Raw genomic sequence first — 16,334 nt, forward strand, 5'->3', positions numbered from 1 at the left:
TGCTTCTGACAAGTTAATGATGGAGATTTGGGGAATGCTGAAGCCATGGAGGGTTGAGGGTTTTTTAGTTCAAGGCTATTTTTGAAGGATTTACACCATATTTCAAAATTTTGATCAGAAGATTGGATTTCTTGCCACTGGGGGGGTCGAGGAAGTGAAGCATTTCTGAAAAACTGACACACACTAATGATACTGCATGAGCATGAGACCTCAATAAATGAAAGACACACAAAAAGCTAACAGAAGAAGACCAGCAACGCACGTGTACATGGAAATAATTCATCTGCAAAAAGGCTTTAATGCTCCAAAAAACAAAACAAAACAAACAAAAAAACAAAACAGTAATGGCCAGTGTTAGAGAGAGTGCTCTTTGGTTTTGTCCTGTGGTTTCTTCTCACTGGTTGATGTGGTAACAGAGATAAGCTCAATAATCAGCTCACAGATTCATTTTGGTGACACTTTTTTGGAAAATGTGCCAACTGGGCTCTAAAAATAAGACAGATAAAGCAATAACTAAGAAACAGTTGCATAAAGACTCTGCAGCTCTCCCTGAATGGATAAAAATACTTCAGGAAACGTGTGAAATGGAAGAATTGATATTCTCTCAGACTACACAACTACACACATCTGGGGAAAGCTGGGAAAAACACTGGATATCGTATCCGACTGAAATGAAATGCAATGATTTTTTTCTGCAGGTTTAGTTTTATTGTTTAGTTTTATTTTGGTTTTTTTTGTTTTTTAGGAAGAACTAATGGAGCAGATCTCTGGATATGAGTGTTACGCACACGGGCCCAGAATATGATTGTTTAGTTCTCCTAAAAGGAAAACTAAACCACCGCTATAATCATCAATAAAACATGAAGCTTGGGCAGGGAGCGCGTGTGTGTGAGCATGAAAGGAGGTGCACCCACACTTAAATACATTAATAAATCATAATATGACAATAAAAAAAAAAAAAGAGCAGGTTATCGCCTCTCTTCATTTTGTTTCTCTTCCTGTGGACAGACTTGTACTCCACATCTTGAACAGCAGTTTGTGATGGTAGTCCTCGTTCTGCTCTGTAGCCTTGTGGTCACTTCAGCCAGCTCTCCACCTGCTGTAAGCTCTGGTTAGAGCGGACCACCAGCTCACAGCAAATCTCCATAACAGAACAAGTAGTGCCGTCACCACAAGTAGCCCAAGACGGTGGAGCTGGAAATGAGCCCACCCGTAGGGAAACATGAAGAGAGAGAAGGGCCGGGGCTGACTGGTTAGCAGACTGAATTTTGAAAATGAGAGTGTGGAGATTTTCTTGATAGTGGGGCCACCCACTCGAGTAAAGCTCATGGGTCATAAAACATATTCTCATAAATAAATTAATATTAGCAGAGTTCGTTTTCTACCATTCATTCGATTTAAACTTTGAGCAAGTGAAAACTGCCTCACTGAGGTACACAGAACAAAAATATTTGTGTTTGATTCTGCATCTGTAAATCTTATATTTAGGTGTATATTCTAATATATAAAGCATTTAATTCCACTACAATCTGGTGTACTTTGTGTCCAGATTTTTTACACATTCCAGCACTTTTTCTGTCACGTTTTCTTTTCCGTTGTTGAATGTGTGCCCTTCACTTTTAGTCCCGACACCATACGCATTTCATTTTACCACTGACGGCCATGATTGTGGGATTTATTTGTTCTATTTTTTGTTGAAAAATGACAAAAAAAAAAAAAAAAAAAAAAAAAAAGACAAATATGACCTTAAAGACTTTTACATGAGATATTTAAAAAGCCCAACTGGTGCAAAATGATTAAATATTCATGCTGTTTTTGTCTTCATTAGAGGAGTATTTATGTCGCGCAGAGATTGAAGGTCACATCTGTTGTATAGGCGCCGTAATTAATACCATTTCCATATTAAGGGCTTCCTTCCCCCCAACCACCATTGTCTACAATAAGACCCTGATCTGGCACAGAGCCATTTAGAGACCAGGACAATGTCCAGATCACAAAGCCCGGGACAATGAACAATCCCTCCTATTTCATGTAATTACCAGGGATGGTGTTTAATGCCAAACCTTAGCGTCTGGCAGATGTGCTAACAAATGTGTGCATATGAAGCGCAGGCACACAGGGCTGTGAGAGCACTTTTATTTAAACCAAGAGCTTGAGAGATATTTCCTGGAAGAGACTCTGCAACAGCCTCCAACGTTAAACTGTTAAAAGCAGCATCTGGCTCCAAGCATGCCCCTGACAATAGATCACTCTCCGTAAATAGAAATCAGACTTGAGACATTTCCTTCTTCCTTCCAGTGTCAACACACACAAATTTCCACTAATCTACTTTTACACTGCCCGTCTCTTAAGCCTTCTTTAATTAGCTCATTATGACTACTTATTCTCTGGGGAATTACAGCAGAATACACTTGATATAATAATAAAACAATCTGACTTTGAAAAGAATCGTGGTTTTAGTCATTTGTATCTGTAAACTTTAAAGTGTGATATCTAAAACAGTGCACGGTGACTGCTGGATGAGTGATTGTCGCATAAAGGACACAGGTGGTGTTAAACAGCACACGGGTGGTAAGAGGGTCCATTTAAACCGTGGAGTGTTACAACACTGGTTTAGTTTGTTTTGGCAGGCACAAACAGTGCTGTCTAAATATGCTGAAAAGACACCAAATAACCCCAAAATTTCAGGCTTCGTTTCGCCTCCAAACAAACGTTCGGACTGAGCACAACAGCTAAAGCCACTGTAGGCAGTGAGCACAAAGAAGAAGGATTTACAGGCACACAGAGACAGATGTTGACATCTGATAGCCAGCAGTTTGGGCCTGTCATAACAATATACAGTGAGGAAAAACACACATTATGAACTGCTCCTCTCATCCAACTATCCCTTCTAAAGTTAAATCAGAGCAGAGAACTAGTGGACTAGAGCTTTCAGGACAGCAGATCTGTTTAGTGTAACATGTCAATCATAAGAGTAAGAAATGTCAAACATGGGCAACACTAGAACAAGCGGGTCAATTGAATCCACTGGCATTTTGAAGGAAAAAGTTAAAATCCTACACTGAAACCCGATGAGCACCTCTCAAAATCAATGTAGGAAAGAAGAGCTGTGATTGGCTGGTTTGGTACCATCATTTCCTCCTGTGCATTTCCAGTTCCTGCTACTTAAATGCTGTCATTTTGATATGCATGTTATATGATGACCAAATGCTAGCTTGATTTTTTTAACAGATAAATATAAAGAGGGAGGAGTTGTGGTCGGGGATAGCATGTTGAGCCAGAGCAGATAAGTGAAAAAAACAGCAGTGCAGCCTGTACAGAACAGGGAGAATCACAGCTGACTGAGCAGAGTGTCCAGACTGTGAGAATCTAATTCAATTGAGTCATGAGTGAAATCCACCGGCGAGTAGCTGAATTGGACGGGTTTCAGGCCTGAGGAGCAGAAGGCTATGGTTCTCTGGGTTGGGGGAAGAAAGGCTGCCCCAAGCGAGGGAGTTCAAGTATCCTGGGAAGTCCTGCAGTAATGTAGGCGTTGCACCAGACTGTTGTTGTGAAGAGAGAGCTGAGCCAAAAGGCTTTACCATCCCTATTCCAACCCTCCCGTGGTCATGAGATCTAAAAGAGCAAGTTTGCGAAAACAAGCAGCTGAAATGAGTTTCCAGTGTAGGGTAGAGATAGGGAGAACAGCTGAACTGCTACTGCTGGTCTGGCCATCAAGTTAGGATGCACGCTCATCTAGAGGGGGGAACTCAGAAGTTCTGCTGGGAGAAGGATGTCTGAAATACTCCACGTAGCCTGAGACTACGTGGAAGGCTAACATACTACGATGGACTGGAGGTTGGATCTTTTTTGAAAACACGGAAAACTATTTGAAAGGGTTATTCACAAGTGGATTTGAAAATGTATTTGATCTGTAATCAAATGATTTGATTAACTTAAAAACAAAAAAGAATGATAAAATTTAGTTAAAAAATGAAAAATTCTTTGCGTGGCTGCTGATGTTGGAGCAACAAAAACAACTGCAATCTTTATACATCACACACCACTTAGTTTGTCCGCTGAATGTGAACACAAGCTGAGCCACCCTGGAAAAGACTCGGTCCAAATTGGTCCGGACATGTTGTCATAACTGGCACCGCAGTCGTTATGTCAGCGCCTGCCTTTATGTGAACTCATTTTGTGCCTCATTCGCTGTTAACAGCAGGTTTTTACCTCATCCTTTAGTCTGAACAACTGTTCAAAACAACCTTCAGATGTTGTCAAATGATGCTTTATAACATCTAGCTTATTCCAAGCATACACCCACCTTTATCTGTGAGTGGGTATGGCTTTCAAACGCAGGCCTTTTAGTGTAAATCTGACTGATAAATAAATGATTTAGTTCTTTTCAAATGTGGACGAGTGAGCTGAGCCACTCACTGGCTCAACATTACTCTGCATTTCCTGCTGGGAAAGAACCACAAAGACAGCTTATTTTTCTTGCTTGAGGATATCTTCCTTCTGTGACTCTTTAGCTTACATTTCTGTGCTACATACACACAGACACACTCACATATCAAGGTAACACTTTTATCACATCTATTCAAAAGCTTCTGTGTCACCGCGGTGAATAAAAGAGGTGACTATTTCATTCTCTGGCATCCCCAATAGAAGGAGATGCTCACTTCTTTTGAGGGTGATGAGATTGTAGTGGCGATAATAACTCAGACATGAAGGAAAGATAGTGATGATAGGGCACGGCAGAGGTGCGCGCTCAGCAGCGAGATTGCTGTAGGGGAGCTGACAACCGCACAAGGGCTGTGGATAAAGGCTAAGTCAATAGCTGAATGTGCATGCCACCACTGGCTGTTGCTTGGAGACCTCCTCCCCCCACCGGCTCCGGCGCTCCCATGGTGCTTTGTTGCAGCTGGTTGAAGGCCAGCTCATTCAGGATCTGACAGTCTCTCTCTCAGAGGCTATTAGTTTTGGGAGATTTGAGCGCTGCAGCCGTCATAAAGTTCGAGTTGGTTCAGTTCATCTGCAGATGCACGATTTTAAGTGTTTGTAAGAGATTTCCTTCACCAGGCTGTTGTGGTGATCAGTTAAAATGCCTGACTTTCTGTGTTCCACACATTATAGAGTAGTTAGCAGATAACAAAGGCAATATTTGAGTTACAACACAGCAAATACACCTTTAAAACCTCAAGTGACCAAGATATTTCTATTTTGACTGAATGTAGCGTAAAGCACTTTGGGGTCCTTAGGGACTAAGTAAAGCACTATACAAATGCAGGCCATTTACCATTTTTATTTTATTAGAGTTCAACACTGGCTTCGGATGTAGCAACTGTCAGTTAAAACCCCAACGATGACTTAGAGACATTATATATATTTAAAAAAGTGCTCCATAACTAGGGTTGCCAATTCCCTGAAAAATAAATAAGGGACACCTTGTGGCCAGGGCCGGGCAACCTAGTTGTCTTCACCCTTCCCAGTGTGGTAGCTCTTTTTTGTGTGTGTGAAATTATTTTTTAACCATTTGACTTGAATTTGATTTAAGCAGATGCATATTCTTTGTGATATGACCATATGGGAAACAAATGATCATTTAGCAATTTATTTTTAGCTCAAAATGACAACATTAACACAGTAAAACAGGTCTCTTTCTTAAACAGAAGCCTGTCATGCTTAACTTTTGAGAATAAAAGTAAATCTTTCTTTAAAAGAACTCTGCCCTGCTTAACTTAAAATTATATAAATTAATAGAAAGCAATAGAACGAAAAATATTCTTGTAACTGTGCACATTTAGTGCATTTAGTACAATTGGCTTCAGTTGAGGTATTATTTCAGCTTTTCTAATGCTAATCAGCTGCTCCTGTTTGTAAACCCACTTGTTCCCATGATTACGCATCATAACTCATCATCATTATTCATCTATGTATTACTTTTATGTATTAGTCATCTATTTGTTGTAATCATCTATCCTTGCAGTTGTTTATTACACAAAATAAATTATATTATCACACTTCTGGCCACATAGCGCTGATATTCACCGCACATGCCCATATTAACCTTAACCAGAGGGTTTAAAAAACAAACCAGTGTTTACATACCATATCTGCTTCTGCCGTGGCCTGGTGGACAAGAAATTGGTTAAGGGTTCCCTGAGCTTTCACGCCCCTCATGTTCTTCATGTGCCCACCATTAGAAGCATGCCTATGGAAAAAGTGCGCCGGCACACAGTGCAGTGCGCTTTATAGGTGTTATGGTGACCTTTTCCAGCCAGGTGTTTCCCTTTTCCCATTCCTCCCTGTGCTTTTGCAGCCTTTTTTTCTTTCTCTGAGCGAACAAACATTGCTGCTCTAATGCTGGGCTTACACTGTGCGATTTCTGGCCCATTTTGAGACGATTTTTGAGTCGTGCGACCGATTTGGTGATCGGCCCAATTTTGGCCTTCATCGTGCATCGTGTAGTATACGTGGGGTAACGAGAAGCGATTAACACCTCGAGCAGCTCCCGATCATCAATCGCTCGTGAGCCGCTCACACTGCTCACGCGCAAACACGTAAACGTCGGTGAAAAAGACGGAGCAGCACGGCTGTGCAGCGTGTGATCTGGACACAAGCGATGGAGGCACAACTTGTAGAACTTCGGAAAGCTCATCCGAGCCTTTTCGATGTGGCATCACAAAATTATCACGACCACAACAACCGTGAAAATAGTTGGATTTACACTGCTGCTCATTCACAGCTGCCTGATCAATGTTTTTCATTAGCAATTTAGCAAAGTTGATGGTGGTGGTTTGTGTGTCTGTGTGAGTGAAAGACAGAGCGACAGATTTTCTGTTATAACCTTCATGTTATGGAGGCACAGTGTGAGCACTCGGGTCGCATCAGAGCATCGGGTGGTATAGTGTGAGACCTGCATCGTGACCTACCAACTTCTAACCCCTGCGAGTCAATCGTGCAGTTTGAGCAGGAGCTGAATAACGCGACTGAAAAAAAAAAATCACACAGTGTCTGCCCAGCTTTAGGTGTACTGTCGTCCGAGACCGCAGTGTCGGCGTTTGTTTCCCTGTTGGCCATGCTTCTTGTTGTGGTCATCTGTTGTCTTCCGGTATTTTCTCCGCAAGCGACCTTTCCTCGACCAATGAGATGAGCGGTAATCTGAATTGTCATAAGTGTGCTGTCAGCTCATTGGTCACAAAGCAGGAGAGGGGCTGGGAGTTATGCTTTCAAACAAAGCGTTAATTCCATTAACATTTATAGACTACTTTTGATTCTCACTGTATTACGGGACAAAGTGCGTCCCTTATTAGCTCAACACGGGACGTGTGCTTTTGTTTCTAAATACGGGACGATTCCGTTTTTTAAGGGACGGTTGGCAACCCTATCCATAACAACAGCAGCAACACCACTAAGGATCAAAATACCACTAAGTCACCTGGATTTGTTCATCAGAGAATTATTAGGAAGTATAAACAATACCTAACTAGGGCTGCCACGATTTGTCGACTAGTCACGATTACGTCGACTATCAAAATCGTCGACGACAAAAGACGCAGGAATAATAGCAGGATTTAAGAGTGTAATAACGGACTGAAACAGAAGATGGCAGCACAGCATGTACAAGGATGCCAGCTGCCGTTAAACCCCGAAGAAGAAGAAGCAGCTGTGTCCCAGAATTCATAGCGCGGCCCAGCTTAGTTTCCAACAATGGCGGTAGCTAGTTAGTTTTAATATTACTCTTATTATTCTTTCTGGGTCACAAAATAAACGTTTAACATATTTTCAGGCGAGAATGTAGCTGTGTAAACCTCAAATATCGGCTCAGTTTAGCAGGACACCACATATTTTCAAAAGCGCTCTGACGTTTTCGGAGACGTCTGTTACCCACTAGCTCGATAGCTAGCCGGGGGCTAGGTCACTAGCGCCGTGAGAACACCGGACTCCCGGCAAATTGTTTTCAAACCCACCGCCGTCTTTCGCGACTCAGGTTAAATATATATGAGTCACTTAGATAAATTAAAAATGTTGTTGTTTGGCTTTTTTTTTTTTTTTTTTTTATTTGTTCCTGAGTAAATCGGTTTGGCTGAGATTAAAGTTATAGTTTTTACACAGCTGAATAAACGTCAAGCAGACAGCTGATTATCAGAAGTGTGAGATGCTGGAGAATATACTCCGGTGTCCTGTTATATTTTAGATAGCAAGGAGTTTATTAAACTTTACCGAAACAATCTGCAAATTTCATTAAAATTGAATAAACTATCATCTTGTCTTTATTTTTAGTTAGCACCTTAAAAGCTTAAAGGTGTAAGCTAATGATAGTTATATAAGAGCAGATGCTGCTGGTGCAATAAGCTGTAGTTTTACGTCCAGTGGATGATGATCTGATTAGTCGACTAATCGCATAAATAATCGGTGACTAGTCGACTATCAAAATAATCGTTTGTGGCAGCCCTATACCTAACTCCTAATGACCACAGAGAGGGTGCGACACACTGAGGAAGGCTCGCCCTCTGCCCACTACATCAGACTGTGGCAGCAACACCACAATATGACTATGTAGTAATTTTAATAGTCCATTTTAAATTAATAGTCAAAAAATGTGTTTGCATAATAATAAGCTCTGCAATTAATCTAGCCTTTAGTCAAACCCCGCAACAAAGAGGGTCTCGCTGCTGCCAGCTTTGAGCAAAATTTACAGGAAAAAATTTAAATAAAGTAAGCTAGCAGTTTATGTACAACCAGGCAGCCTTTATTCAGACTTCTTCTATAGCTTTGTCACTGTGAAAACTAACCCACAGTGCATGCGGGTTTGTTCAAAACGATCACCTTTTCTTCAAATTCTATTGTGATAGCGATTACAGCAGCAAGAGCTGTCACTGTCGCCTCCAAAGCAACTCCATTTTCTTTCACTCCATCCAATCACGAAGCTTCCGCTTTGCTTCTCGCTGTGTGCATATCAGAGAGGCTCCAGCTTCACCATAATTTACCGCAGTGTCATCTTCACTGCTGCTGGGAAAAACAGAAGCTGCCTGGGCTCAGTCTTTTCAATACGCACACATGCTTGTAGATGTGTTTTATGGTCTCCATGCATCCTTGCTTTCTATGTATAAAAGAATTAAAGAAAAGAAAAAACATTTTGATAGCTCAAAGAATTCTTTTGTTTCAAAAAATATATATTAAAAAAAATAAGATCTGTTTGATTGAATTATGTGTTACCAGTCTAAAAACCTGGGACTCCATAATAATTTGATCACAAACAAATTTCAGTGCAATCGTTGTAGTCGGGTGTTTTTTTTCCCCTCCTTGCATTCATCCATGCATGTTCCTCTTATCCTAATGGAGAGGGGTGGGGGCTGGAGCCTATCCCAGCTGCCACTGGGTGAGAGGTGGGGTATACCGTGGACAGGTTTGCAGCATGTCGCAGGACTAACAAAGAGACAGACAACCATTGGCATTCACAATCACACATGCGGGCAATTTAGAATTACCAGTTAACATAACTCCACTAACTGCATGTCTTTGGACTGTGGGAGGAAGCCAGAGCGCCCAGAGAGAGCCCACACATGCACAGGGAGAGCATGTGAACTCCACAACGAAAGGCCCCGGACAGATGGTGGTTCAAACCCAGGAGCTTCTTGCTGTGAGGCTTTTGTTTTAAAGTAAATGTAATTAAAATCTTTTTTGAAAAAACATAATATTTTACATATTTACTTAAGATTTTGGATTCTGTGTGATCATGCTTGGCTGGTGCCTTGGCAAAAAAAATAAAAATAAATAAATAATCAAGTGAAATTGTGAAACTGAAAAAAAGCTAACCCGCAATAATCTTACAACCAACCCTGAAATGGGGAGTGACAGTCATAAATATTCTCCGTCCCTTCTGTCTTTCTCTGCCTCTGTGGGAAAACAATCCTCTCTTCAGGCAGACAGAAGCAGCTCTGCACACTTACGTCATGTAAGTGTGCAGAGCTGCTTCTGTCTGGGTTCACCACCTTAACAGTGCTGTTTAAAGGCTTTGTTACAGGCTGAAATAACAATAATCTGTGGTCAATAACACGCTACATCTGCAGTGCACTGTCAGCCAAACGCCTCGATGTAGTATTTGGGTCATTTGTTTGAGGGGTCTGGGATGCATTAGTGTGCGGGTGTCTGTGAGAAACTTGCCACTGCCTTGTCCTCAGAGATTATGATCACGGAGGAACCCACTTTGACAGCTGTGCTGCTTCCTACACAGCAGAGCCCCAATATGACGTTTCAACACAGATTCATCCCGCTTCTGCTTTTTGGTTCATTCTTTCTCCGGACATTTATTTTAGGGATGAATGAGGGACTTTCCTGGTGACTAATTTAGTAGTTGATTAAAACAGAACAGAAAAAACAGCACCAAAATCTAATGGATGTGGTTAAATATACATACATGAGTGTTGTGTTATTAAAAACATTTTATTTTACATCAAATTTCTGTCTTCCAGTGACGTGAATTGAAAATGAGGTGTTATATAGGCCGCTTCCACTTTTGGGACACAGCTCTCTTGTTTTGCTTTGGTTACAAAACAAACACACCTCTTTCCTTTACAGGAAACCTAAACTCACTTACTGCTTAGTTCAGCTCCAGACAAAATGAGTAAAACAGAGCCCTTATTCAGTGAGATTCATATACCAAAAAGGTTTCTGTCTTTGTCCTAATTACTCAGGGCCTTTCACCTCTTTTGGTGACATATGACGGATACCACTACCCCACAGTTATTCTGAGGCATCTTTTCTGTGAATTCACCATCTGGCCAAGGCCCATGTCCTCTGACATGGACCTCATGATCAAAAACACAGCCTACCCTGGCCCTAACCCCTTAATAAACAACCCTCTTCACGCCATCATTTTTGCTTCTCTTTGCTCCATTTTTAGATATTTGTTTGTTGAAATAAGAAATTTATTTAACCTTCACATAAATCTCCTGTAAAAGGCATACAGGATGATTTGTTGAGCATGGCTAATATTAGCAGCAGAAGGCTGTGTAGTTGACACGATTCAGTCATGTTTTTATGCTGGCAGTGTCTGTGAGAAGGAGCGAGTAATCAAATCTCACACTGACCTCAACAATGAGCACAATACCAAAGCCGTTTTCACACACACACACAAACCTCTGGTCATTTTCTCAGGTCAGGATATTTTCCACAGTTGTCTGTTTTCAGATGTAGCACAGCAGGAAATAGTCTGCTTCAACACTCAATGAGGTTTCCATGGACCTTGTAAGAAAACTCAGTGTTCTCACATTCGCCTCAGCTGGGTGATCTGTAGAAGAGCTTACGACTTCTGCATGTATGAAACCTGCAACGAATTCATGACAGCGTTGCCTGTGAGGATGTTCAACTTAATGACCCCTCACACCGGCCTTCAGTATTTTGCCTCAACGAAAATCCTCAAGTGAACTGAAAGCTGGGAGAAAATAAAAATGGACAGTTTCCTTTTCCTCTGCAAACCGTCTTGAGGTTTCAGTTTCTTTGTGGCGTATAAAGAGTACACTGTACAACAGGCCTGCCTCGTCATTTTTACCTTTCACTCTCAGTTCCTAAAAACTATCCAAGCTGCGCCACATAATCACAGCCAGCCGTAACATTTCCATATATATTAAATGACCTTTCTTTCCCATGGTACGGCTCGGCCTGCGCAACCAGAGAGTCCTTCACACATTTAATCACCCACACTACCACACCTCATAGACGGAGCAATCTACAGATAGGTGCCAATGGCAAAAGATAACCTTTATCTTAAAGCATGAGAGCAGGACTAATCTTTGCAACATCGCTGACCCATCTCATGGTTATTGTCACCTAGAGCCAACAGGGATCAGGTTAAGTTGATGAAAGACTGTTGGTCATGAGACATGCTTCTGAATTTCTAAGCAGATGTAAAATTATCTGCTCTGATCATGTTTACAGGAAAAAGCTTCTCTTAGACTCTTAAAGAGGGAATTGATAAACATCAGATACCACTTGAGGATGCTCTGGAACAAACTGAAATGTCAGACCAGAATAAACTTAAGTTTTTCTACATCAAAGAAAACACTGCAAGCAACCACTATTAAAGAATGCACGAGTGAAAAGCGCAGCTGCAGGGAAACAGCAAGAACATCCGCCATGTGTGCCAAAAGGACTGCGTGGTGGTGATGGAGTCTTTCTGAAACAGACTTTAAGACAAACAATACACAAATTCCCTCTTCACCATCACTGAAACACATCCAACAAATACAGCGCTAAGGCTTCAAAGACGGCTTCTTTACTGGTCTCACCATGTTAAAGCCAGACTGTCCAGTGCATAGGCTGCAGTCAACAGAACATAATCAAATAAATCTGCATGTGAACAGCCATCAGATTAAAGGGGAACTATTATGTTTTAATTTGATCCTGTCATATATACTGTTCATGCTAAACATCCATCATCTGCCACTTATCTGGGTTGTGGGGGTAGCAGTTTAAGCTGAGACTCCTCCTGCAGCTCTTCTGGAGAACAACGAGGCGTTCCCAAGCCGCTGAGACACAGGGCCAGATTTACAAATGGTATGCGCCGGTGCAAACGCCTCTTCTGTTAAAAACCCACCATTGGTATTCTTGTGGCACAAAATTTAACAACAACAACAGAAAGCTTATTTTCTGCCTGCTGTGGTGATGACAGTTGCCACTAGGAGTCTATATTATGTGGAATGAGAAGGGTAGATGTTATCTAAGCAAGTGCATAACTGCTGCAGGTGAGTGGCTCAAAGCTTTAACTATTCTTTTTACCGAGTCCTCACCTGCATGTTTAGGGCCAAGCCCCACACGAATACTGGTATTTTGATAAAACAGAGTGCAGCTGAAGTAAACTGAGCGTCAGAAGGAGGAGAATCCCAACACAAGATGCATCCAAGAAGGCGTCTGGCAATGGAAAGCCATCTTACTTTGTAGTGTCCACGTTTGTTTCTATACACTAACACTACTCTTAATGTAAACATTATTTACTACAAATTTTAAAGGACAGTGGTGACGGGAGCTGTTTAAATTTACACACAAAAACACACACAGAACAAAACTTCAAAGCTCACTACAAAATAAACCATGTGACAATCTGGGATGATTTTTGACTGAATTATGCAAAACTACAACAATAAAAATATGGAGCTGGAAATAGATATAATAATAGAACCCCTTTAACCAACTATGTGAAAAGTTGAGCAATCTGTGAAATTTCTGGGCCTCAGTGCTGGTCTTCAGCTTTTTTCCTCATGAAAGGATGTTTCAACATATTTCGAGAATTTTTTCCCAGCATTTGCAGCTGATTTTTATATTATTTTATTTTATATACACATGGATGAATTTAGCTCCCCAGTCACTAATATCTTCAACAACTCTGGAAATGTTTTTCTGAAAATATGACTGTTTATATACAGAACATATAGACGTACAGCTGTGAGCTGCAGGAATTTTATTAAAGGTTTCTATGGATTTTATTTCCCTCTAACCACTGTATAAACTGGTCTCTACAGGAAGCCGATGACTTCAAGCTAACCACAGCTGGCACTCTCACCGAAACGAGAAACTACACCGCCACCTTTAAAGCGTAAAAAGGGTGAGGGAGTGTGACACTGAAAAGATGCTGTTGGATCCAATATTGCTTGCACATAATCTAAAAGGTCACCGACAGAAACATGCAAACATAATCAAACGTGATGCTGTGTGTGAGCAAAACAAAGAGCAAAAACAGAGAGCTCCAGAAGCAGACTGTCACACACAGAGCTGTTTACAGCGGCAGGTAAATAGCTGTCTGAGCCACAAACTGCACCAAGGGGCTGATAAATAAAACAGGGAGGTAAACTCGTAATTGAATGTGAATCAGTATGTTTTGGAGCTTGTGAATACCGCTAAGCACAAATAAAGCTATTATCTGTATTATTCGCCATTCCAGTTCATTCCCCACAGGCACTTTTCCCCCCCCCTAACAGCACCGCCATTCAGTTAAGATCTTCTTTTCTATCAGCGGCTGTGGCGGTTATCAGAAGAGGAACTATAATGAAGCAATCTTCTTTCCCCCCAACCGTGAAAGAGCCCCAAGACCAATTACTGTGCAGCTCGACAGCCGGGGTGACACCTCCTTCCTCTGTTCTCTCGTCTTTATTGTCTCAAATGACATGGTTTGTTTTTTTTAAATCGAGCCTTTTTTTGTTAGTCTGTACAATGAATACTGCAATTACTGACCGGAAGGTTTATACAGCAACAAGGGAAATGGTTGAGTAGGTGGATGCATGCGTTTCCAAGTCGAAGGGAATAATACAGTTTGATTCCCACAGGGAGACGACTGTGTGTGCGCTCGGTTCAATCAATACACACTGTTGTGAGTGTTGAACTGAGGAAGTATACTTTATGAGAGAGGCCTTTTACTTAAAAAGTCTGTCATGTTCATGCAGCTGTATTTCAATTACTGTGAAGAAAAAGGCTATTTAGAATATATCACAAACAGCACTCGCATAGAAATCAAACCTTTAACTTATTGTTTTATTTCGTGTTTTCAAGAGCAAATTTTTTTTTTAAAAATTATTTTTTCCTAAAAGTACAGCTCTGATTGCTAGCAGAGAAACCTCACCCACTGGAAATAAAACCCTCCATTTGTGAGCGGCAGCCAATCATAAGCAAGGCTGCTTAAGGGAAATGAGCCAGATCTGGACTAGAAAGCCCGTTTGCTCTACACATGTGCAGCTAGAGCTTCTTCCTGTCTTTTCCTTTACAGTAAAAGCCTTGGGGATATATACTTTGGAAGTAATAGAATAAACACTTAGTGATGATAGGAATTGGTAAAAAAAAAAAAAAAAAAACAACAAAAAAACAAAAAAGGCAATTTACAGCAGATTGCAGGACTTGCATAGAATCTTATCTTTGGTTTTACTAGTCATAAAAACAGATTTATTTTGTTCTTAATAAATGTGCATTTTTCTTCCCATGTTCACAAAGCTGTAAATAAACAGAGGATCTGATCTCTTCACAATGCTTCTGAGGTACGACACAGAATTCAGTGTGGTAAGCATTTTCCCTCTCCATGTTCCTGCTGCTTGCTGCCAGCATCTGGTGCAGTGCAAATGTTTGCCTCAAGCTAAAAATGTATAAAGCAGAGCATATATCATTAGCATAACGCACACATGCTTTGCATAAACGACAGCATAGAGCCATACGAGTCATAAAAATACCACTTAGTCGACAAAGAACATGCTGTGTACCTAAAGTGAAGGGTGACTGATCTATTAAGGAGAAACTTCGGTTCCCTAAAATGAGGCCCGACAAACCAAATGTGCACAATTTGGCAAAAATAAATAAAATTCAAAGAACATGCCGAGATCTAAATCATAACTGGTGTGTACAGAAGCTTTTTATAATTGCTTTATGAGCATGGAACTCTATCATGGGGTAATTATAAACGTTTGCTCTGCTTGAATAAAATAAGCTAGAATTTGTGCTGACATGCAAACTGGTTGCCTGGGCAGGGACTTGCAGGAACACTGCTTCAGGAAAGAAAACTGCCTAAAAAACAGATTTGCCTCCGAGACAAAACTGCACCCTCTTGCAATTTATGAACTAAATTAGTCAAGTGTGCAATGTTAATACTCTTCATTTTACAGCCATCCACTAAAGTCTGTTCAGCTGTAATTGGAGCCGTCTCTTCAGCCTCTCTGCACCCTCCACAAAGCTACTCTGGGCAGCCATTTAGTCTCCTGGCTGAGGGAGTGGACTTATTACCAAAAAGGTCAGTGATCAGAACAAGCTGAGCTGCCACATCTGCTACACAGCCCGATATTTCTCTGGTCTATTCCCCGGACACCGTGTTAGCCCCAAGGTTTGCAGGTAGAGAAACGTATCAAGATTTTTTTTTTATTTTTATTTTTTTTAAGCTGCACGTTTTTATTCCCTGGTTATTATTCATTTCTTTTCATCACTTACAACAGAACGTTAAGAGTGTTAACATTTCATCCCAGAGACCACAAATATGTCATTAAGACACTTTAAAGCTTCTTGGCAGGAGCTGTGATTTGTGACTTCAGGGGGAAATCTATTACTTTTTAAGATCCCAGTCAGAAGGGTAATGGGATCTAAGAGCAACTGTTTACTTGTGAGTTACAGTATTTGTTCGCTTGCCAAAAGATTCCTTCTGTTTGCTTACTTGCCAGCCTCAGATTACCATTCAGTCATTCTCAATGACCTAAACTGCTTGTGTGAAAGCGGCGCTGTAATGGCAACAATCCACCACAAAATGTCCACACTCCATGCTTCATGCTCGACTTCCCCGCAAACCCATTAATAACACTGCGGACAAATGTTTGCCAGAAAAC

At 41.1% G+C, this 16,334-nt stretch overlaps 1 protein-coding gene across 1 annotated transcript in view; it reads right to left on the reverse strand.

Moving 5' to 3' along the window:
- ube2e2 (ubiquitin-conjugating enzyme E2E 2) overlaps positions 1–16,334 on the reverse strand; it is a 39,574-nt gene that overhangs the window by 5,966 nt on the left and 17,274 nt on the right. The window lies entirely within an intron of this gene.

The sequence above is a fragment of the Diplotaxodon limnothrissa genome, linkage group LG11 (genome assembly GCF_057381915.1).
Source record: "Diplotaxodon limnothrissa isolate DT_005_m linkage group LG11, D_limnothrissa_male_GT1.1, whole genome shotgun sequence".
Taxonomy (NCBI): domain Eukaryota; kingdom Metazoa; phylum Chordata; class Actinopteri; order Cichliformes; family Cichlidae; genus Diplotaxodon; species Diplotaxodon limnothrissa.